The sequence below is a fragment of the Panthera tigris genome, chromosome B2, assembly GCF_018350195.1.
Source record: "Panthera tigris isolate Pti1 chromosome B2, P.tigris_Pti1_mat1.1, whole genome shotgun sequence".
In the NCBI taxonomy this organism is placed as follows: domain Eukaryota; kingdom Metazoa; phylum Chordata; class Mammalia; order Carnivora; family Felidae; genus Panthera; species Panthera tigris.
The window spans coordinates 90,273,094-90,296,263 of record NC_056664.1 but is presented as its reverse complement, the minus strand read 5'-3'; the positions used below and the strand labels follow the sequence as shown (position 1 = coordinate 90,296,263).

Genomic DNA, 23,170 nt, shown 5'->3' with positions numbered 1-23,170 from the left:
AGGGTTAAGGGCATCAGACCCTAAAATTCTGTGCATAACTTTTGACTTCCCAAAAACTTAGCTACTAATAGCCTATTGTTGATCAGAAGACTTACGAATAACATAAAGTCAATTAACATACATTCTGTATGTTATATGTATTATATACTGTGTTCTTACAATAACATAAGGTAAAGAAAAGAAAATGTTATTAAGAAAATTATAAGGAAGAGAAAATACAATTATAGTACTATACTAATAAAAACTCTGTGTATTGGCAGTGCTCTCAGTAGTTCCAGGAATCTGCCTCTTGCTTCAACAGTTTTCAAATGGAATAGACTTAGGGATATCCCTTCTTCCAGCCTCCTACCATCATTCAACACCTTTCCCATTTGCAACTTTTGGAACCATCTTCTCAGCCATCCTCTGCCTCAGGACCAGCCAACACCATTTTTTGAACTTAGCTCCTTATTGCCGATCAACCATGAGCTCTCAGATGCCTCAGAATTATTCCACTGGGGTGAATTCAGGCCACCATTAACCACTGGTCAGCATGCATCTGCAGGCTTCCTACACCTACCTTTCTCTGCTTCTGTTTCCACAGTGGCAATGTGACTCTGGAGGGCATTGGCCACTTCCAGAGTTGGCTGAGGAGAAGCAGGAAGGCACCAACGAAAATCAAAGTGGCAACTGCACCCTCTTCCAGGATGTACAGAAGCTGTCCCAAGATAAGTGGGTAAAACCCCAGAAGCCATGGAATTCACCATGGTCCAAGAGAAGGACCTCAACCAGGCCCTTTTGGAGCTGCATGCCCCGGGTTCTGCCTGTGACAACCCCATATCTGTGACTTTCTAGAGACCTACTTCCTAGATAAAGAGGTGACATTCATCAAGAGGATGGTGACTACTTGACTAATCTCCACCAGCTAGCTGGCCCCCAGGCTGGGCTGGGTGAGTATCTCTTTAAAATTCTCACCCGTAAGCAGTATTAGCCATCTCCAGAGCCCAGCAGTCCCATTTGGCATCCCCCTGGTGTCAAGGCTTTTGTCTAACCCTCTCCCAGCAGCCACTAAGCAGCTTTTTAACCACCTGGCACCTTCTCCCAAGCCCTGGGCCAAATGCAAACAAGAAAGCTTTCTGCAGGAAAAAAAAAATCCACATATAAGTGGATCTGCACAGTTCAAATCTGTGTTATTTAAGGGTCAACAGTACTTCAAAATCAATCCAGATTTCTCCAATAACCCTCTCTGGACCCCATTCTGGATCTAAAACTTAGCTAAGTATCCATCTTCTTTCCTCTCAAAGCGTTACTCATTCACCACACTTCTAGTATTATTTGAATTATCTATTTAATCAGTGTGTCCCACTAGATTTAAATTTCTTTAAGGCAATGATTTTAAAATGAGAGTGATTTTGCCTGCCAGGGAACACTTGGTAATATCTGGAGATACTTTGAGCTCTCACAGCTGGCAGAGTAGTGCTACTGGCATGTAGTAAGTATAGGTCTATGATGCTGCTAAACATTTTACAGTGCACAGGACAGCTTCCCACTAGAAAGAAATATCTGGCCCAAAATTTCAGCAGTGTTGAGGTTAAGAAACCCTTCTTTAAGGCAAGACCAGCCATAATTGTTGTATTCAGCACCCAATGCAATATCTGGTACGTAGCAAGTGCTCAATAGATGCTTGTGTAACAAACTCAAAAGATATTATAGGTTAGAAAAGTATGCTTAATTTTCTATTCACTTGAAAATTCCTTCCCTAATCCTCCCAGATTGAGTCCTCCATCCTTCATGAACTATCATCACCTTGAGTCACCTACCTAGAAAACCTCTTTGCATTAACACGTTTGTTAGATGGTGACCTCCTAATAGGTTTAGATGTCTTTGCATCTCAGTCTCTGGCTATACAAAACAGCTTTTAAATATTTTTAAAGAGTACATAGAGAAATACCATAATTAGGTAACTTGTTAGGAATGCATAGTTCCTTTTAGTCCCAAATCCTATAGGGCATGCAGCCACAAAGGGAAGAGGGTAAGATCATCCGGGTAGAATGAAAGCGGGTCCTGATGTACATCATTATACTTTATTTTCTAGTTTTCTATTAGGTAAGCCTCTACTATTCCATTGTATAGAAACTATTACAGCTGTCCCTACTCAATTTCCTCTCAAACTTACATTTCCTCCATTAAGATTGTGATGTTATTTTTATCTGTCTTTCACAGGTCTGAAAAAGCTTGTTGCTGAAACTGGTGTCAGGACACTCCACAGTAGGGAAGTTCTTGGTTTTCTTGCAGAGGTTTAAGCAAGCATTCTCCTGCAAACTTGCTTCAGGAAAAAGCTGTGATTTTTCTCATTGAAAACAGGAGAAATAGAATCAAGGACCATAAGTGGTTGTTCATGTTTAAGAACAAGAAAGTGAAAGTCTTTCTTGTAAGGCATTCAAAAATGTCTGTTAAATTTTATTGGGTTATTAACAACATAGCTTCTTCTCATTAATGGTTTGGTTTGAAAGCAGCCTAATATTCTAGTATTGGTAGAATAATGGTAATCTTCATGTCCATCATATTTTTGAGAATTATGACCTGTCATACTCTTTTCTTAGCTTAGTATTTCAGTCTTTCTTAGGTTGCCCAATCCTTCTTTCTGGTTTAAGATTTAATTAAAATGTTACCCTGGTGTGTTTTAACCATTAGATTAAAGACCATTTGTCATTAGATCATTCTTTCCATAGAAGAAAATGCCATTACAACTTCTACCTTTAGCTATGACAAAACGGCTACTAGCAGATCAAAACACCAAAAGCAACTAGAAAAGACAGATAATTTTTAAAAATAATTTTCGAGGTATTGGAAAGCTTCAAAGCAGCCAGCACTGCTGCTCCTTCAAAGGAGTCCTGGCACCCAGAGAAACAAAGTACTTATTGGAATGAGCTTGACATCCTATGTTCCAGTTTTCCCCTTTGAGGCATTTCCTAAATCTTTAAGGATTTTGGCACAAGAAACAAGAGATTGGTGAGTAAAAGAAGCAGAAATTAGTGGATGAGTAGAGCATTCAGTGGTCTCAAGTTTCTGGGGAAATACAATTTGAGTTCAGATCTGACAAGGCAACCAGGACTTGAGAGACAAAATATCTGTATTGAGGAAAGGCCAGTTTTTAATCAGTGGTGCTGGGGCTATGGCACACCTGCATGGGGAAAAAAAAAAAAAGAATCCTGACCTTTACATTGCACCATCAAAACAAAAACAAAAACAAGTCCCTTCCAAGTATATTTTAGGTTTAAACGTAAAGTTCAAAAGTGAAAGCTTCTACAAGATATCATGGGAAATTATATTAAGGTTGACAAAAATTTTGTGAATAGGACCTCAAAATCACTAACCATAAAAGATTGAGCAATTGGGCTATATTAAAATTAAGATTTTTTTCCCCAAAGGACACCTTTAAGAGAATAAAAAAAGTAAGCCACAGAGTGAGAAAAAAAAAACATTTTCAATTCATATATCCAATAAAGAACTTGTGCTAGAACATATAAAGAACACCTACAAATCACTACAACCCGATTTTAAAAATGAACGAAAGACTTGCACAGGCACTTTATAAAATATGGTATCAAATGGACAATAAACATGAATATGTGCTCAGAATCATCACCCATCATGGAAATGCAAAGTAAAACTACAATAATATAATCATGGCTAAAGTTAAAGAAGGATAACACCAAGTGTTCATGAGGTTTTGGAAAACTCAAACTTTTATACAGTGTTGTGAAAACGGGAATTGGTGCAACCGCTGTTTAGTAATACTGCTAAAGTTAAATATATGCATAATTTATGATTGAGCACTTCTACTCCCATATATATACACTACATAGATGCAAAAACATGCTCATCAAAAAAAAAAATGCTCTAGACACCTGGGTGGTTCATTTGGTTAAGCATCCAACTCTTGATTTCAGCTCGGGTCATGATCTCACATTTGTGAGATGGAGCCTATCATCGGGCTCTGTGCTGACAGCCACAGACCCTGCTTGAGATTCTCTCTCTCTTCTCTCTGCCCTTCCCCCCACTCATACACACACACTCTACTCTCTCTCTCAAAATAAATAAATAAACTTTAAAAAGTATGCTCATCAAAAGACATTTATAAGAATGTACATTGCAACACTGTTTGTAATGCCACCAAACTGGAAATGATACAAATGTCTTTCAACAGTGGACTGGACTAATAAATTATAATATATCTTCATACAAAGCAATATTAACTAGTAATAAGAATGAAATATTATTTCAAAAAACAGTAACAATATTGACAATCTCAATGAAGGAAGAAAAGCAAACAAAAAAGGAATACAGCCTATATAACTTATTTAAAGCCCAAAAACATGAAGAATTAATTAGTGGCAAAGAAGTCAAGATAGTAGGCAACATCTTCTGCCTTTGGGAAGGGATCTTAAGAGGTGGGAAAGGCATGAGGGAGGATTCTGAGCTGCTGGTATATTCCATTTCTTGATCTGAGGAGTGGCAGGGTAACCACTAGTGAGAAAATTTCTCTGGGATATACACTTAGGATTTGGCATAATGTTATATTTTATATATGTATGTTATTTTTTTAGCATAAAGTTTATGCTCTAAAAATTACATTACGAGTCACATGGCAAAACAGTGTTCATGTCTTAGGAAAAGCCCATGGAAGTTGTACCTCGGCAGTCAGGCTGCAAAAAGAAATCCCTATCTCAACATTATTAGTTTTTCTCAAATTATTAGTTTTGATTAAGGTAACTTTTCTTCTTCCTATACATTTTCACCACTTGACATTACATTATATACTAAGTTGTTTATTGCTTATCCTCCTTAACTAGTAGCTAAACTACCTGAAGTCAAAAGGTTTGTCAATTTTATTCAGTATTTGTCTATTTCTTCATACTCAGCATCTAAAATAATACATAAAAATCCTTCATAAATATTTATTGGATGAAAGAATGAAGCTAATTATGGCATTAGGGGTCACTGATGCTTTCATTTAAATTTTGTTTGAATTGCACACACACTTAACCTTACAGAAAGTCCTCAATAATTCTAGATTTTAAGCAACTTATATGAGGTGGATAATATGTAATTAAAATTTTTAAAGTTCTGGAAGATAACACCATTATTCTGCTTACTAGCTACAATGAAGACACATAGGGAGAACAGAAAGCATTATAATTTTTTTTTTATTTGAGGCACTTTCTTGCCAGCCAGATTCCTCTCTACAGAATTTTTAGTTTCTTAAAGGGAGAAAATAGTTCTTGTCTGTCATTCAGAGAAAAGGGAAGAAAATATAGCTCAATAGCTATAGCATAATGACTGGACTAGTGTTTAAAGTAATGTGATCACCTGCTGACTGCTATATACTCCTACCTAAACCACAGAGGAAAGGTGAAGTAATGGTGGATAGTCTAAATAAGAATACCCCCTTTATGAAACAGATGACATGAGCCCTATCCTTATGGGCCAGGTGGCCTGAGAGTATGTGACCTCTGAGCAGCACAGAGGGGAAACCAGAGAGCTCAGAGAATCTCTATGCAGCCTGCCTGGCATAAGGTAAGACTAATAAAAGTGGCCCTGAAAGAGTGAGCAGAGAGAAGCAGCAGCAGTGGCTATTGCAGGGCATTATAGGGAAACAGTGAGTCACTTAGTATAAACAATAAAGGAGAGAAAAATTGGATCAGAAAGAAAAGGCCAACAACTAGAGCATTTTCAGGAGAAAGGGAAAATGAACGTGTGTCCATCTGTACCCAGGGAAGCAAAGCCCAATTACATAATTGAGCACTGAGTAAAAACTGAATCATTTTACATAGAAAGATGTGGAACAGGAAAGAGAAGATGAGTGATGAAGGCAGCAAGTCAAATGCTAAGGCAGCCTTCCTCACCTGGGGACAAAGTTAAATGCACGTTTGTTGTTCACTGTAACATCACTGATTTTTTTTTTTTAATTTCTTTTAAGGTTTATTTATTTTTGAAGGAAAGGGAGACAGAGTGTGAGCGGGGCAGGGGCAGAGAGAGAGGGAGACACAGAATCCGAAACGGGCTCCAGGCTCTGAGCTGTCAGCACAGAGCCCCACGCGAGGCTCAAACTCATGAACTACAAGATCATGACCTCAGCTGAAGTCGGTCGCTTAACTTTTTAAACCAGCCACCCAGGTGCCGCATAATTGATGTTTAATTTAGCTATTTAGTAAATTCAGTTAATATTTCACTTTAAAGCTAATTTTTAAAAATTAGTAAGTCTTCCAAAAGAATTCTAAAAGGCCATTAGTTTATAAATATATTTTTTAATTCCCAAATTCTAAGGGACTGGTGCCCAGTAAGGCTGTACAGAACAGAGGCATGTATCCTTCCTACCTAGCAGAGAGGAAACGGGAGTATTACATGGCAAATTCCCTAAGTAAGTGTGATTTAAGGGATGCCCATGATCAAGATCATATCTGAGGAAGCAGAGTAAAACCTGGTACACATATCTTCTGTTTTTTACCCTGAGTCTGTGCAGTTAGGGTAAAACACAGTACTGGCTGAAACACAGTATTGAAATTTTCATTGGGTCAATAGACACTGCTAAGAATTCAAAATTAAAACTAATATTAGAACCTGTTAGAAGCTTCTTTTTTAAAAATGCAAGCTCACGTAAAGCATACCCTAGGTAGGTTATTAAAGCTCTAAGCTGAAATATTTTTTTTTTCCTGAAGAAGTTAAAATGTTAATGAAATGTCATTACCAGGGGCAAGGGAAAGGAAAGGATTAAACAAACTACTGTTGTGTAACTCCGACTTAAGGGACAATATCCATGATGAACCTATTATCTCTGTTTCCAGGCAAGATATTTACTGAATCCACTTTTTAAACCAGCCAAAATCGCAAAATGCAATTCATTCTTTAAATAATTGGAAATCAGTATTGTGAATGGATTTTGATTGCTAGAAAAAATGTTAGCTTTTTCTTATTAGCAAAGCACAGTCGAAAATGAAGATGGAAGACAAATAAAATATGGACTTGTTAATGGACCCTGGAAAAATAAATGAGGTTTTCTTAATTTCTTAGTGACTGTGGAGAGAGTGTTTATGTCAAAATGAAGAAGACAGCTCTGTCACAGCTCTGAAAACTAAGTAGGAAGCATATAGAAATGGGTTGAATTAAGTCTTTTTTTTTCTCCTTAGCAACTTTTTAAAGACTTTCAAAAATAATTTTTAAAATCCCTAATTAAATCAGTTATTCAGAATTTGTTTTTCTTATATTTGTTGAAGCCTTACATATCTAAGAAATATATTGGTTCCAGAGGTGAACAGACATCCAAGGTATGTAATTGGGTATAAAGAGTTGAGTCTTTTTTTTTTTAATATTTTTATTTATTTTTGAGAGACAGAGAGAGACAGAGCATGAGTGGGGAAGGCGCAAAGAGAGAGGGAGACACAGAATCCAAAGCAGGCTCCAGCTGTCAGCACAGAGCCTGATGTGGGGTTCAAACCCACGAACTGTGAGATCATGACCTGAGTCGAAGTTGGATGCTCAACCGACTGAGCCACCCAGGCACCCCAAGAGTTGAGTCTTAAATCTCGAAATAGATGGAAAGAAGGCTTTACTCCAAAGTGAACCTGTAACTGATTGGAGTTGGTCACTGAACATCTGAGCATTCATTTACTCATGTGTAAAGTAGAGAAAATAATACCAATCCAATAGACCTCAATACTCATTGTGAAAAATCAAAGTAGATAACAGAAGGGACAAGTTGTTGAAAGTGATTTTTCCTGTTTCTAGCATCTCAGTCTTAGGCTGGACATTTGCTAACTTGCAGATGCCCATATGCCCACTACTGGGCTGCCATCAGAGTGAAGAATAACGAGGCTGTGTATTAGGCTTCCCTATAGAAACAGAACCAATAGGAGATCAATCTTTCCGTATGTGTATCTATACATAGATATACATATTTACATGTATGCATATATGTACAATATATCCATAATTATATGTATACATATATATATACACACACATATATGTATGTATAGGTATATGATTAACTATGAGGAATTGGCTCACACCATTATGAAGGCTAAGTCCCACAATCGCTATCCGTAAGTTGAAAACCCAGGAAATCTGGTAGTGTAAATTCTAGTCTGAAGGCTGAAGAAGATGAGATGTCCCAGCTCGATCAGTGAAGCAGGTAAAAAATGATAAATACTTCCTTTCTGAGCCTTTTGGTCTAATCAGGCCATCAATCGATTGGATGCTATCCACTCACATTGGGGAGGGCAATCGACAAAGCCCACCAGTTCAAGTGCTACTATCATGTGGAAACACTACCACAGACACATAGAGAAACAATGCTTAATCTGGGAACCTGGGGCCCACTCAAGCTGACACATAAAATTAACCATCACAGGCTGATGTTGAAAGAACTTGGCAATAGCCCTCTCAGTGACTAGGACATTCTTAAACATAGAGACTGATGCTTACTTCCTGCCCGGAGACCTATGAATACAAAAGTCTGGCTACAGCACCATAATGTCAAGGAAAGAAGAGAAGCTGCAATGGAGAGCTTCCTGTAAACAAAGTGGACACCACAAAGTCACCAGACTTAAGCTAATATTTAAGTTATACCATTCCAAGGTGGTATCTAGCATTAAGATGCTGTGGAGTATTGTCAAGAGCAAGAGCTTGAGGGTCAAGGAAATGCTTACAAAAGGTCAACAAGGGAATTCACCTCAGCTTCAGGGAAAGATACTTAGTCCACTTGGGATGCTATAATAAAAATATTATAGACTGAGTTGCTTATAAACAACAAGCATTTACTTCTCATAGTTCTGGAGGCTAGAAGTCCAAAATCAACGTGCCAGATGATTCATTGTCTGGTGTGAGCCCACGTTCTTCTTCATACATGAACATCTTCTCACTGTGTCCTCACATGGCAGAAGAAGCAAGGAAGCTCTCTGGATATTTTATATATACACAAAATATATAAAATATTATATATATATGTATATATATATATATATATATATATATATATAATTAATCTCATTCACGAGGGTTCCACTCTCATGACATAATCATCTCCCAAAGGCCTCACCTCCTAATACCATCACATTGGGTATTAGGATTTTAACATGATTTTGGGGGGAGGGGGACACAAACAGATACAATGCAATGTGCCTTCAGGCCGCACACAAATGACCAATATGAAAATACCACAGTTGAAGGCTTATCACATAGAGGACATCTACAATCTGATTACAACAGTCCCAGGGATGTAGAAAGTTGATGATTTTCTACTAATTCTGCTCTTCACTGGCTGTAAGAGCAAGAGTAAGAAGAGGAGGAGGAGGAAGAAGAGCGAAAGAACAGACCATCCTCCCCACCCTGCACCATAGATCTTCTACCTAACAATTACGCGTCAGCTAGAAATAGGAGAGACATTTTGAAGGGTGAAAAATTGAAGTTTTATTTGGACTACAGTAGACCAGAAAACTTTGGTACCTGCTAACAATATCAGAAAAGGGAAATCTAGTATAATGATAGTGATTGGGGAAACAAAACTAGAACCATTTCCAATGTATATTCCATTGAATATACTGGTTCAACAAAGTGGTTACATAGATTATAACATATTTTTAAGTGTTCAAAGCCTTATAAAATATTGAGGACTACATTTATTGCATTTGTAGTTATTGTTACTACCAAATCATAAACACAACCATAACATGTTTATTTTTTCTTTAATTTTGAAAAGACACCTACTATCAACAAGTAATATTTATCATTTAATCTTGTCATTCCTCTTCAAAATTCTTTTTTTTTTAAGAAATTTTTTTTAATGTTTATTTATTTTGAGACATAGTGTACAAGCAGTGAAGGGGCAGAGAGAGAGAGGGAGACACAGAATTCAAAGGAGGCTCCAGCCTCCAAGCTGTCAGCACAGAGCCCAACGTGGGGCCTGAACCCATGAACCATGAGACCATGACCCAAGCTGAAGTCGGCCACTCAACCGACTGAGCCACCCAGGCACCCCCTTCTTCAAAATTCTTGAGTGCATTTTCATCTATATAAAATCTGAATGAGTCTCATGTTATATAAAGATGAAACACCAGACAACTTCTTATATCTTCTCACTTATTCATTCTTTTTTTAAATATTGATATCAATAAGTACAATTGTACTTCATGTGCTTCAGACTTCTTTCAGAAATAGCTTTTTGAATATTTTTCTAAATTTCACATTTATTAAATAAAAAGTAAAAGCTCCTTTGTTTAGAATTAATGTTTTCTTGCCTTTCTTGGTTGATGGCATAAACCTCCCACTTTATAAAGATATCCTTTTTATCTTCAATCATGAAAGCTTACTGACACGTGGAATCATAACCCATACATATACACCCTTCTTTTCACCAGCCACGACTATCTTTAGGCACAGAGAAGAGAGGCCACTGATCTGAACTTTGCAAATGTCTCCTCCTCAGTTCCATTCTCCTAGGGGTAGATTGTCCTGCAGGTGTGCACACCATAGACTGGAAAGTGGCCAAGAGTGGCTGATTGTAGAAGGTGTGCTAATAACTTACTGGGGCAAGTCAGTCACATGTGTGTGTGTAAGTCCTTCATAGAAACAGAGGTAGGAAGAGAAAGGGATGGACCATCTCATTGGAGCGCAGAACTTCAGAGAGTCTAAAATTTATAACTTCAAATTTGGCCTCTCAGATAATTATGAAAGTCCATCTGTTAAAGGAAGAGGAAGGAACTCATTTCATATAATATTTTATTGGCTTCATTTTTAATCTTAAATATTTAGACATTTGATGCGTGGGCCTCCATTTTTACTCTTGCTCTGGCCATACAATGCTAGGGGCAGGCAGGACTGCCATCATTCTCCAAGTTATGTGCCAAAAGTAAGGTTAAGGGTACACATGGACAGGTCCACTGAGAAGAAACACTGAAAGCGCATCTACTGAGAAGTAGGGTAAATTGTGGCATTGTCTTGAGTTTATTTCCTTTTCAGAGTGTTGGCTAAACCCCATTCAGGTAATTGGTCATATCTAATTAAGGTACCTATGTGTTCTCAATTTGTTATGGCATTTTTCAGTGTTTTTACTCACCCAGAGTTGGATAAAATATTTTTCAAGTGTATCACTTTGTAAAGCTCTCCAGAGTGAAAAACGAGATTAGTACAAGGTCATAATTGTGATGACAAAAGCATAGTCTTATATTTATGTTCAAAATTTCTGTAATGGTTGAAGAAAAAAAAACCACTTTTGTCATTACAAAATGTGATCAGTGAAAATGTATGTCATCCAAACCTTAAAACTAAATTGATTAGAATTTAGCTTTCTAAATTTGTTAATTGATACTCTTTGCTTTGCTTTCACATGGTTTCTGTTAAATTTTCAAGCCCATCTCTAAAAAGTATCTGTCAGGTACTTCCTAGTCAATTTCCCTCTTAGCACATGCTTGTTTTAAGAAATGTGCGCCCCACAGTCCCTACTGAGTGGGCAAGGGGCTGTCTGACACCCTTGGCCTAGTTGATTGGATGAGGGCAATTACCTGACCTGAGCTGGGCCAGTTGTAATTCCTGTCAAGATAAGTGCAAGGACTCAAAAACTCTTGTCAATCTCTGTTGGGCATTTGACCCAATACATATGCAATACCAAGGTAGGGGTAACTATGTTAGGCTTATAAACAAATGGAGCGGAGGAAGTCTATATGCAAAAAGAAATTATGAAGCAGACGCACACAGAGAGGTATCTTAGCAGAAAAACCTCACTGCCTGTAAGACAGAGAAAAAGAAAAAAGAAAAGAAAGCCTTGATTTCTGCTGTTTTCTTGATTCTGCTTCCAGACCGAGTGACTGACAGCTAATTTATTCCTTTTGATTCTAAAAAGAGGCCCTTGCATGCTTATAATAAGTTAGACATTTTAATTATACTGACTTAAGTGGTATATAAGAACAATCATTTTTCAATAAAGAAGAAATAGATTTTACTGTCTCTAATTCTGTAATTCTATGATGACATTTTGTATACAATCCATATTTAGAAATGAAGTTAAACCAAACTCTCATAAGGATCCTATGATATAGGTACTATTATAACCAACATTTAATAAATGAGAAAATTGAGTAACAAGAAATAACTTGTCCACTGTCATTCAGCTAGGTCATTTAAGGTCATTCAGTTAGGAAGCAAACACAGACATTACAGGATTCACACTCTTAAGAACTATATAATTTACAGCATATCAATTGTTTTGCTATGAACTAAATATTTTAGAGAAGGCTTATGGTAACTCATAATTTATTTAGAAATTACATTAGGCAGAGTAAATAAAAATATATATAGCCATTAGAACAAGCCTGAGAAAACTATAAATATTTGGAATTATTAGTTTCATATGCAGATTAAAGTCATAAAACCTTTAACCTTCCTTTATAGAATGCCTCATTGACCACTCTTTCTCAGAAGAGTTACAAAGAAGATTTATGTATGATAAAATCATTATGAAAATTAGGGGATTTATTTTAATTTTCCAATGAATAAGCAAACATGAACTACAGAGTAATAAGACCAAATATTTATTAAGCACTCAAGAGAGCTTGAGTACAGTTCTTGCATGGCTGAGAATCTCTTTCCAGGTTAAAATGATTTCTGTTTATAGCCGTCCTTCCTCTATAACATACATTTACTTAACATGAGACAAAAGAAGCTAAGAAAAAAGTGTTGTGTGGCTGAATTGACATTTTAAAGGTTTGGGACTTTTGTGGTTTTTTTTTACTAAGATTAATACCATCTTAAGATAAAAGCAAATATAATCTCTAAAAGTAAGTTTTAAAAATGCTAATGACCAAGAATGTAATAATAATAAGCAATGCTGTGTTTTGGATCATTAAGAATTAGACAATAATAATCTGCAGTTTTTACTCAGACTAATTCTGCAAGGCTAGGAAAAATAAAGGGCAAAATCTGTGCCACTAAGAGCATACAATCTGGTTTGGAAGACGAAAGGGACCTACATGAAACAAGTGCACACTAACAAACAAGGGTTTGCTTTGTTACTTACTTCTGCCCCCTAACCCATTTGGAAAAAAAAAGAAAAAAGATACAGCTAACTTTAAATAGAAGCATGTAATCCAGCCATACAATATGTGGTACAAAATAAAAGTCTAATAGAGGAAGGAAAGAGTGGTGATACAATAGTCAAGGAAGGCATCTTGTAGCATGAAGATAAGTACTTGCCTTATCCTTACAGGATGAGAATTATTTCAATAAGCAGAAAGATGTGAGGAGTCCACATTTAATTCCAGAGAAGGAGCATAAAATTAAGCTGGAAAAAGGAAGCATTATATTGTGATTATCCTTCCAACATCCATTCTTGTTACCATGTGAGTTAGAAGATAATGGCCCTAATTCCAGTAATAAATACAGGTAATCAGGGTAAATACATCCTTCTTTTCAGTCACTGGTCCAGATTATTCAGGGGTAAGGCAATCAGTAGATGCTGTCCACTGCTTTCTGTGGTTCAAGGAAGGAGTCTTAATTTTGTTGTGGGAGGGGATGCTTTCTCTTACACTGGTCATAATGAAAGTTGAGTCTCTTGTTATCATGAGTATTCTTGAGTAATGAAACATGAAAGGTGTGATTCTTCAAAATGAGAAACAGAGATGCTTTCTACTGAAGACATAGTGTCAGAATGTAACACCATTGATTTGTGATTCTATTCACATTCTTAAAATGTGACATCTAAAGAAGAGTTTGTTTTGGTAACACATAACAATGAAGAAAATACATAGGGAGATTTAAAAATGTTTTCCACTGTGTACAATATTGTCCAATCTACTTGACTTCAATGATTATCACTTCATTAATAGTGAAACACATATTTTTTAAAAGTTTATTTATTTTGAGAGAAGGGGGGGAGAGAGAGAGAGAGAGAGAGAGAGAGAGAGAGAGAGAGAGAGAGAGAGAGAGAATGAGCCAGAAACAGAGGGAGAGAGAGAATCCCAAGCAGGTTCCATTGCTATGAGCTCAGAACTCGATGAGAGGCTCAAACTCATGAACTGTGAGATCATAACCTGAGCCGAAACCAAGAGTCAAAAACTTAAATAACTGAGCCACCCAGGAACCCTGTGAAACATAATTTTTATCCCTCTATCTCACAGGGATATTTTGAGAGTCAGGGTTTATAAAAGGAGTATGTTGTGATGCACAATAAGTTTTAGGAATATAAGCATAATTAAACTAAAATGAAAATCAGTGCTAAGCCAGTTAATGGCCAAATTTATATTTCTTTTCAATAAACAAGTTTCACTAATGTGTTCTAGTTCCTAAAATGCCCAGAATACTAGTCATAAAGCTTCTTTAATCAATCAGTTTCTCTGAATCATTTTCTTTTCCAACATAATCGAAACATTTGAAATAGCATAACATAGACAAAGTAAAAATAAAAGAGTAACTTTATGTAACTCTTATTTCCAATAAGGAAAAAGTACAAAGCAACTAACCCACATTTCTTTGAAGTAAGTTATAATATTATTTCAAACAGCTGAATTTCTTATTTTTCCTCTTGATATCTAAAGTTCTTTCATTTCTGGTAGTCAGTGATTTTTAACTGAATTTGGGTCACTTAATGGTCCTCTTTTGTCCCCATTCTAGTTTCCAAATCTCCAAGTTTCTTCATTTCACTTCCAGTCAGCACAGTATATTAAACACAAAATCAGTACTCAATTTGATAGACACAGGACTAATTTTAACAAACTTTACCTCAATCAAACCTTATTCCCAAAGTAATCTGTATTTAAATGCCTATATTACTTAGGGTTCTAAAGTTCCTTGCATTTCACTCTCAGCACCTCTTCCTCTTCACACTGTCAATGATAGCTTGTCTATTTTTTCTTATTTTTTATTGGGAAACGTATGCCACTGAATAAGAGGTACCAATTGATTTTTTTTTCCTCAATTGCATCTTTCAAAATGTTTTTTTTTTTTAATTTTAGAGAAAGAGAAAGTGTGCATGGGGAGAGGAGCAGAGTTGGGGAGTGAGAGAATCTTAAATAGGCTCCACGCTCAATGTGGAGTCCAATGCAGGGCTCAATCCCATGACCCTGGCACGCCCAAAATGTTTTTTTTAGTGTATGGAAATAGCTTCATATCTACTAAAAAGAATACTAATTAACCCTTATAGACCAAAAATTCTGGTTTATTGGACTTCCATAACGTACTTAGTTTTTGAACAGATTTTAAAGAGAAAATTTTGCAAGTCAATAATGTTATTTTGCAGTCTCTAAAAAAAATGGTTTCCTAAACTCTTAGCTAAAGTAATCCCTTTAACAAAAAACATGAAATCTAAAACTTTTGAGAAGCAGAAATTCTCTTTTTTAAAAGGTATGTGTATAACTTCTTGCTGAGCTCTTCAAAATATCACACAATAGCCCATTAATAAAGCCAAACCAAGTTTATTAGGACTCACCGCATTGAGGGAGAGAACCTCCTTGACAGAGTTTGAGCAGTGTCTCAGAAGAAGAATGTCAGAGTGAGATACGTATTAATAAGACTCTGAAGTTTGAGCTCAGTTGATTAAAGATGGGTCTTTCTAGGCAGGGAACTGACTAGTATTCAGTAAAAATGTGTGATATAATAATTTGGGATTGGTAGACATAGTAAAGCAAGGGTCATGAAGCAAGTCTTGGAAAGTAAATTCTTGTTCGATGAGTAAGCAGTCTACCCAGGTGAGCAGAGTTTTTATCTCCAATAAACTGATCTGTAGTAAAAGTCTGAAGTAATCGGTGAAGTTATTTATTGGTTTATGGAATTATTTCTCCCAGGCAAAATTCTCTTGGAACAAGCAACTAATACAGGTTAGCATAGTTGATCTAAAATCTTACTCAAGTCCTGTTGAAACAGATGATCTTATTAATCAGCCTTCCCTTTTGATCATTCTTCAGCCTGACCTATAGATGGTTATCATAAGGGGAAACGATGCAACAGATGTTTGTAGAGTCCTCATTATATATCAGAGTTGTTTTGGTGCTCATTTCAACCATTACATGTATCAAGTTTTCCTTTTTTTGTGTGTGCTGCTCTATCATTTGATAGAACAGTGCTTATGAAAAGCATTTAAAATTCTAGAGGTTACATGTTTGAACACTGTAACACAAATACTAAGAATACTATGATCAGATTACATATTCCACATCTAAGTCAAAGACCAAGGTTGGTCTAATTAACTCAGGACAACAGACTGCAGCCACAAAAATGCCTACAGACTAGGTATGGACATATTATCTAAATTAACTAATCTTATAATTTCCTTTGTTTCCTCGACCTTCTTGGTAATAATAACGTTCTCAGAAATATCTATAGGATTGTAAATATAATATTTTTTTCCTAAAGTGGTACGTGTAATAACTGTGAAGTGCAGGTATGTCTAAGGCTTCTTACTTTTTAAAAACAATTTTTTTTAACATTTATTTATTTTTGAGACAGAGAGAGCATGAACGGGGGAGGGTCAGAGAGAGAGGGAGACACAGAAACTGAAACAGGCTCCAGGCTCTGAACTGTCAGCACAGAGCCCAATGCGGGGCTCAAACTCACGGACTGCGAGATCATGACCTGAGCCGAAGTCGGATGCTTAACTGACTGAGCCACCCAGGTGCCCCTAGGGCTTCTTACTTTATGAACAGAGAAGGAGTTCTATGGATTTCTGGCATTATCTAACTCCCTTTTCAATCTCTGAACCATGGCTTGTTAAGATTTCCCACCATCCATGCCTCTAGTAAAGAGTGATATACAGAGGCTAACGGCAGAAGAAAAACATCCATAATTTCCCTTGAATAGTTAAGGTTTTAGACTCCAGAGACCTGTTTTTTTCTCCTTCTTGAAACAAGTTTCATACCTGTGGTAGGGGGCTGCCCAGTGACAAGTTCTTAGTCAAAATATCCCTATGTGGATGCCTAGGCTTACTGTATAGTTTTGCACTACTTGGGGATTTTTAAGCACTAGGTGGGAGAATATAGAGTAAAGACGCCATGAAGTAGATGAAATGTTATATCTTATAGGGAATACAAAGATATCCTATATAGTAAACCTTGTTTGTAAAGTCTGTAACATAACATAGGTATTAAATAAATTCCACAGGTTCACTTTCTGAGTCTTACCTCTGTGAAAGTCCAGTTATAAAGAGGTATTCTCATACAAGTGCTTTCTGGGTGTTACAGAAACTTCCCTTCCTACCCTCCCAGATATGACATAATAGGGTGTTTGGGTTTTGCTTATCTGCCTGATATGCTGTCTTCCACAAAAAAAAATAAATAAATAAACAGTGAATACAAAACCAAAAACTACATGTTAGTAACTGAGGCAGATGACTGATTAAACCATGTGTTTTATTATAAAGGATTGGAACTAAAGGGACTTATTTGACACTGGGAAAAAATGGTTACAAGCCTAGTAGTTCATTTGATTTTATGTTTTACCTAGCTCCAAATCATGAACAAATTGCATTCAGGTGTTGGACTTATACTTAGGAGTGAATAAGAATACAGAAAGCAACATTGACCTTAAAGAACTCATAAGTAATATAGCTTAAAAATAATTGTGTTTGTTAAAAATTAAGAATTTTAACCTGAGAAGAGGAAATTATATGGCTAGAAAAATAAATAACAAAAGCACACAGTTTAAAGAATGATAATTTGTTTCTAAGCTCAAGGCTTTGAAATTGTTGAACAGTCCCAACAAAATGAGTACTTTTACCACTGGAGAATTGGAAACATAAAATTAAGCAATGTGTTTGCTGTATAGTCAGAAACATAGCTGCCAAGAAAGGAAATGCTTTGATCTATTCTAAGAGTAAGCAAACAATGACCAGGAGGACATATTCAAACCCCATACGATGAAGGATCCTAACTAGACTTATTGTAGTGAACATTTAAAAATATATACAAGTATTGAATTGTTATGTTGTACACCTGAAATTAATGTAATGTTGTAGGTCAATTATATCTCAATTGAAAAGAAAAAAAAAAAACATAGAAGGAGACAATTACATGAACTCCTTTAAAAATGTTCATAGGGACTTTAAAGCTTAGGCTCTTGTCCATGTCCCTTATATAGTCATGTACCACAGATAACCTTAGTCACTTAGTAAAAATATCCCAACCAATACTGACTGACTGTAGTCATCAATTTGTCCTTATTGTGTGTAGGCTTTCATGTGGAAGTTTTGGCAAGATTCTAGTTAAGATCCTCTAGTGTCACCAAGTATGCACTCTGAAGTATCAGAGATAATTTTCATGGAATTTACAACTGGAATTTTTCCAATAACTCTTCATATGCTGGAGTCAATCACTGGCATTCTATAATAACCTCCTTCAAATTCTCAGAAGACTTGAGTTCTAGGACTATTAAGAGGGCCAGGACCTTCGTAAGGCCTACCTGCTATATTCATTATCTAGGCATTTCCTTTGGTTTCCATGCTACCTGTTTTTGCATGACTTCAACATTTGTGTTAGTCATTTAATAGTCATTTAATCTGTTAACCATTTTTACTGGGTTAATGTCTGGGGTCAAAAACCTTCACTGTTACCAATCCATACTCATTAGGATGGCTATTATCAAAAATATGAAAAATAACAAATGTTAGTGAAGAGGTGAAGAAATTAGAAACCTGGTGCTTTGTAGCAGGAATGTAAAATGATACAGCCACTGTAGAAAATAGTTTATGTAGTATTAATACATTTACATTAATATGTTATATGATGTTCAGTGAGATAAGCCAGACATTAAAAGAAAACCATTGTATGATTCCACTTATATAAGGTACCTAAAAATTTATAGAGACAGAAAAAAGAATAGAGGTTAGTAGAGATGGGGGGAGATGACATGAGAAATTCTTGTTTCACAAGGATATAGTTTCCATATGGAATAATGAAAAAGTTCTGGAAATAGATCATGATGATGGTGCACAACAATGTGCATGCACTAATGCCACTACATTGTACATTTAAAAATGGTTAAAAAAATAAATTTATTATAGGTAGAATGTTTGTGTCTCTCCAAAAATTTAAATTTTTAAATTTTAACCTCTACTGTGATGGGATTATGAGGTTGGGCCTTTAGAAACATATTGGTGCTCTTACAGAAGAGATACCATAGAGCTCCTTGTTTCTTCTGCCTTGTGAAAACATAGTGAGAAGGCAGTAGTCTATAAACCAAGAAGCAGGTCCTCACTACACACTGAATCTTCTGGCACCTTAATCTGAGACTTCCCAGACTCTAGAACTGTGAGAAATAAATGCTGTTTAAGCCATCCAGCCTATGGTATTTTTTTTATAGCAGCCCAAATGCACGAGTGTGTGTGTGTGTGTGTGTGTGTGTGTGTGTGTAACTATATGTATTTTTTAATCTTCTGTTTTTCTAAAGCATTTCAAAATTGTGGATTACCCCAATGGCTTACCTGCTATGAGTGTATATATTAACCCTTATCTCTTGACAATTTGCAAGCTCTGGCAAGTTCATGAAATTCTACCATCTGGGCTGAATTTACTTCTGATAACAGGTTATATTCTAACAGTTCATTGAAATCTGTCTGGAATGTCTTGCCTAAAAATTTCCAGTTCCAGAATTAAGAGATGGACAATCAATAAATGATACTCAATGAGGATTTTCTAGGGATGTTTATAATAAGTCTATTCAAGGCATAGTCAGTTCTTGAACAGAAGGTAGACAGTCATGGGATTCCTTTTCTTTGAGTAATGAAAGATTAGTAGGATTTAAAATAATCCAATGATGGATACAGTGTGTGAAGGGGGAGGTGATAAAATTTCATAGGAATTAAGCCTGCTTGCTGAAAAATTTCATGTATTTTCAGTAAGTAACAAAGATTGCACAGCATAAGATACCATCAAGTTAAAGATCATAAAACCAAGTCAGTAAAAGCCTCCGCTTGTTTGGGTGCTACTGCTTAGACAAGGAGATTATTGGTCTAGGGAAAGGTTGAAAGAAGCATTGGTCTGTGATAATTCCAACTAAGAACACTAAGGGATAATCCAGAGTGTTCATGTATAAATAGGCAGAAAGATTTATGATTAGGAAGACACAACTCATGGAGCTTTTGATGAGTTCATTTTAAGTCATAAAATAGCTGTTAATATTGACATTCTCAGGAAAGAGTTTCATTTGTCAAGGATTAAATAAGTCATATAGAAATGTGATTATATTTTAAAAGTTGGGAACCCACTGCTTGCAGTAACCAGTGAAAAACAGAACCCTCTTAGTTATCTCTTAATAATTTTTCTGGGAAAGTTTTGAGTGATTTGTAACCTATCACGGGTAAAAAATTTACTTCTTTTAAGATAAATTATTTTCTACATAATAGAGGGTTCAGAAATAAACCCACAATTATATGGTCAATTAATCTTTGACAATGGAGGCAAGAATATGCAATGAGAAAAGACAGTCTCTTCAACAAATGGTGTTTGGAAAACTGGAAAGCTACATCCAAAAGAATGAAACCAGACCACTTTCTTACATCATATGCTAAAATAAACTCAAAATGTATTAAGGGCCTAAGTGTGAGACCTGAACCCAAACAAATCTTAGAAAACAGCACAGGCAGCCAGCAATAGTAATATATTTCTAGATATGTCTCCTGAGGCAAGGGAAACCAAAGCAAAAATAAACCGTTGATTTACATCAAAATAAAAAGCTTTTTCACAGCAAAGGAAACAATCAACAAAACTAAAAGACAACCTACTGAATGAGAGAGGATATTTGCAAATGACATATTCGATAATGGGTTAGTATCCAAAATATATAAAGAATTTATACAATCAACACCAAAGAAACAAAACAAAACAAAACACAAACAAACCAATTAAAAGTGGGCATAAGACATGGACAGACATTTCTCCAAGGAAGTCATACAGATGGCCAACAGACACATGAAAAGATACTCAATATCACTAATCATAAGGGAAATGAAAATCAAAAACACGAGATATCACCTCACACCTGTCAGAATGGCTAAAATCAAAAACACAAGAAACAACAAGTGTTGGTGAGAATGTGGAAAAAAAGGAATCCTTGTGCACTGCTGTTGAGAATACAAACTGGTGCAGCCACTGTGGAAAACAGTATGAAGGTACTTCAAAAAATTAAAAATAGAACTACCATTGATCCAATAATTCCACCATTGGGTATTTACCCAAAGAATATAAAAACACTAATCTGAAAAGATGTATGCACTCCTATATTTATTGCAGCATTATTTACAATAGCTAAATAATGGAAGGAGCCCAAGTGTCCATTGATAGATGAATGGATAAAGAAGATGCGAATATGTAATGGAATACTACTCAGCCATATAAAAGAATGAAATCTTGCCATGTGCAACAACATGGATCCAGAGAGCATGATGCTAAATGAAATAAGTCAGCCAGAGAAAGGCAAATACCATGGGATTTCACTCATATGCAGAATTTAAGAAACAAAACAAAGAAAAAGAGACACACAAAAAAAGGACTCAACTAGGGAGAAACACCTGAGGATTATCAAAGGGGAGGTGGGTGGAGAATGGGTGAAATAGGTGAAGGGGATTAAAAGTACACTTACCACAATGAGCACCGAGTTATGTATAGAATTGTTGAATGACTGTATTGTACACCTTAAACTATTATAACACTGTATATTGACTATATTGGAATTATAAATACAATCGAATATTATTCAGCCATAAAAAAGAATGAAATCGTGCCATTTGCAATAACGTGGATGGAGCTGGAGAATATTATGTCAAGTGAAATTACTCAGTCAGAGAAAGACACAAATAGGATATGATTTCACTCATGTGGAATTTAAGAAACAAAAGAAACCAGCAAAAGGGAAAAATAAGAGATACAGAAACCAAAAAATGGATTTGTAACTATAGAGAACAAACTGATGGTTACCAGAGGGGAGATGGTTTAAATAGGTGATGAAGATTAAGGAGGGCATTTGTTGTGATGAGCACCAGGTGTAAGGAAGTGTTGAATCACTATATTGTACATCTGAAAATAATATGATTCTATATGTTAACTAAGTGGAGTTTAAATAAAAACTTACAATAATAAAATTAAAAAATGTTTAAATAGAAATTATGTTCTAGATAATGCACTCTGTTCTGAGAAAATTGTATTTTATCATTGGAAATGATATAACCTTTTAAAACTAAAATAGTAAGTACAAATAGGAGTCAGTCTTCAAGCTCACCTCATCTTGAGAACACAGTAAAACGTCATCTATACATTGGATAAGAAAAATTCAGAGTTCTGAAAGTTCTAGTTAAAAATCTGTGGAAACCAAGAGGGTGCCTCAGTAAACCCCAAAGGCAGAAGTGCCCAAATTGTTGAACTTCCTGGGGTGGGGTGGGGGCCGGTCTTGATCTAAAGCAGCACTAAAGAAAGCAGAACACATGTTTATAATGTTAGTATTGAAGATAAAATAGTATTGGGATTCAGTAACTTGGGGAAGAAGAGTACAAATATGACTCATTTATTTGGGCTTATAGTCCTGAACAAATCTGTATCCTTACTGTTTTTTGGTTTTTGTTTTTTTGTTTTTTTGTTTTTGTTCTTTTGACTCAGAGAGATGGAGAGTCACAGGGACCAGTATAAAGCATGATTAATCTTGTCTATTTGGCTTTTGATTATTGTGTTGACTTGAGGTATTTCTTAGCTTCTGGTTTTAGATATTATGAAAGTTTAGGATCAGTCTGAATCTCAGTGAGTTCATCCCCCAGAATTCTGCCAATACCAGGGGCTCCTGGGTGGCTCAGTCAGTTAAGCATCTGACTTTGGCTCAGCCCATGACCTCATGTTTGCAGATTCAATCCCCACGTCAGGCTGACAGCCCAAAGCCCGGAGCCTACCTCGGATTGGTGTCCCCCTCTCTCTCTGCCCCTCCCCTTCTTGCCCTCTGTCTCTCTCTCTCAAAAATAAATAAAAACATTATAAAAATTTTAGAATTCTGCCAATATCAGAAGAAATTTTTGCCCACAAAGAACTTATTACCATGTGGTAATCTTCAGTCAGGGCTTGATTAGACAAAAAAAAATATCAGAGAACCAAAGTTCAGTTTAGGTAGGAAGCTGTGATTTGATTTTCAATAAGGAAGAAAAGTACCATTGGGAGAGCTTTTAATTTAGCAA

At 36.0% G+C, this 23,170-nt stretch overlaps 1 pseudogene; it reads left to right on the top strand.

Annotated features, from left to right (window-relative positions):
* The first annotated feature begins 463 nt into the window (after positions 1 to 463).
* On the top strand, positions 464 to 2,282 carry LOC102963541 (annotated as a pseudogene).
* Positions 2,283 to 23,170: the final 20,888 nt, after the last annotated feature.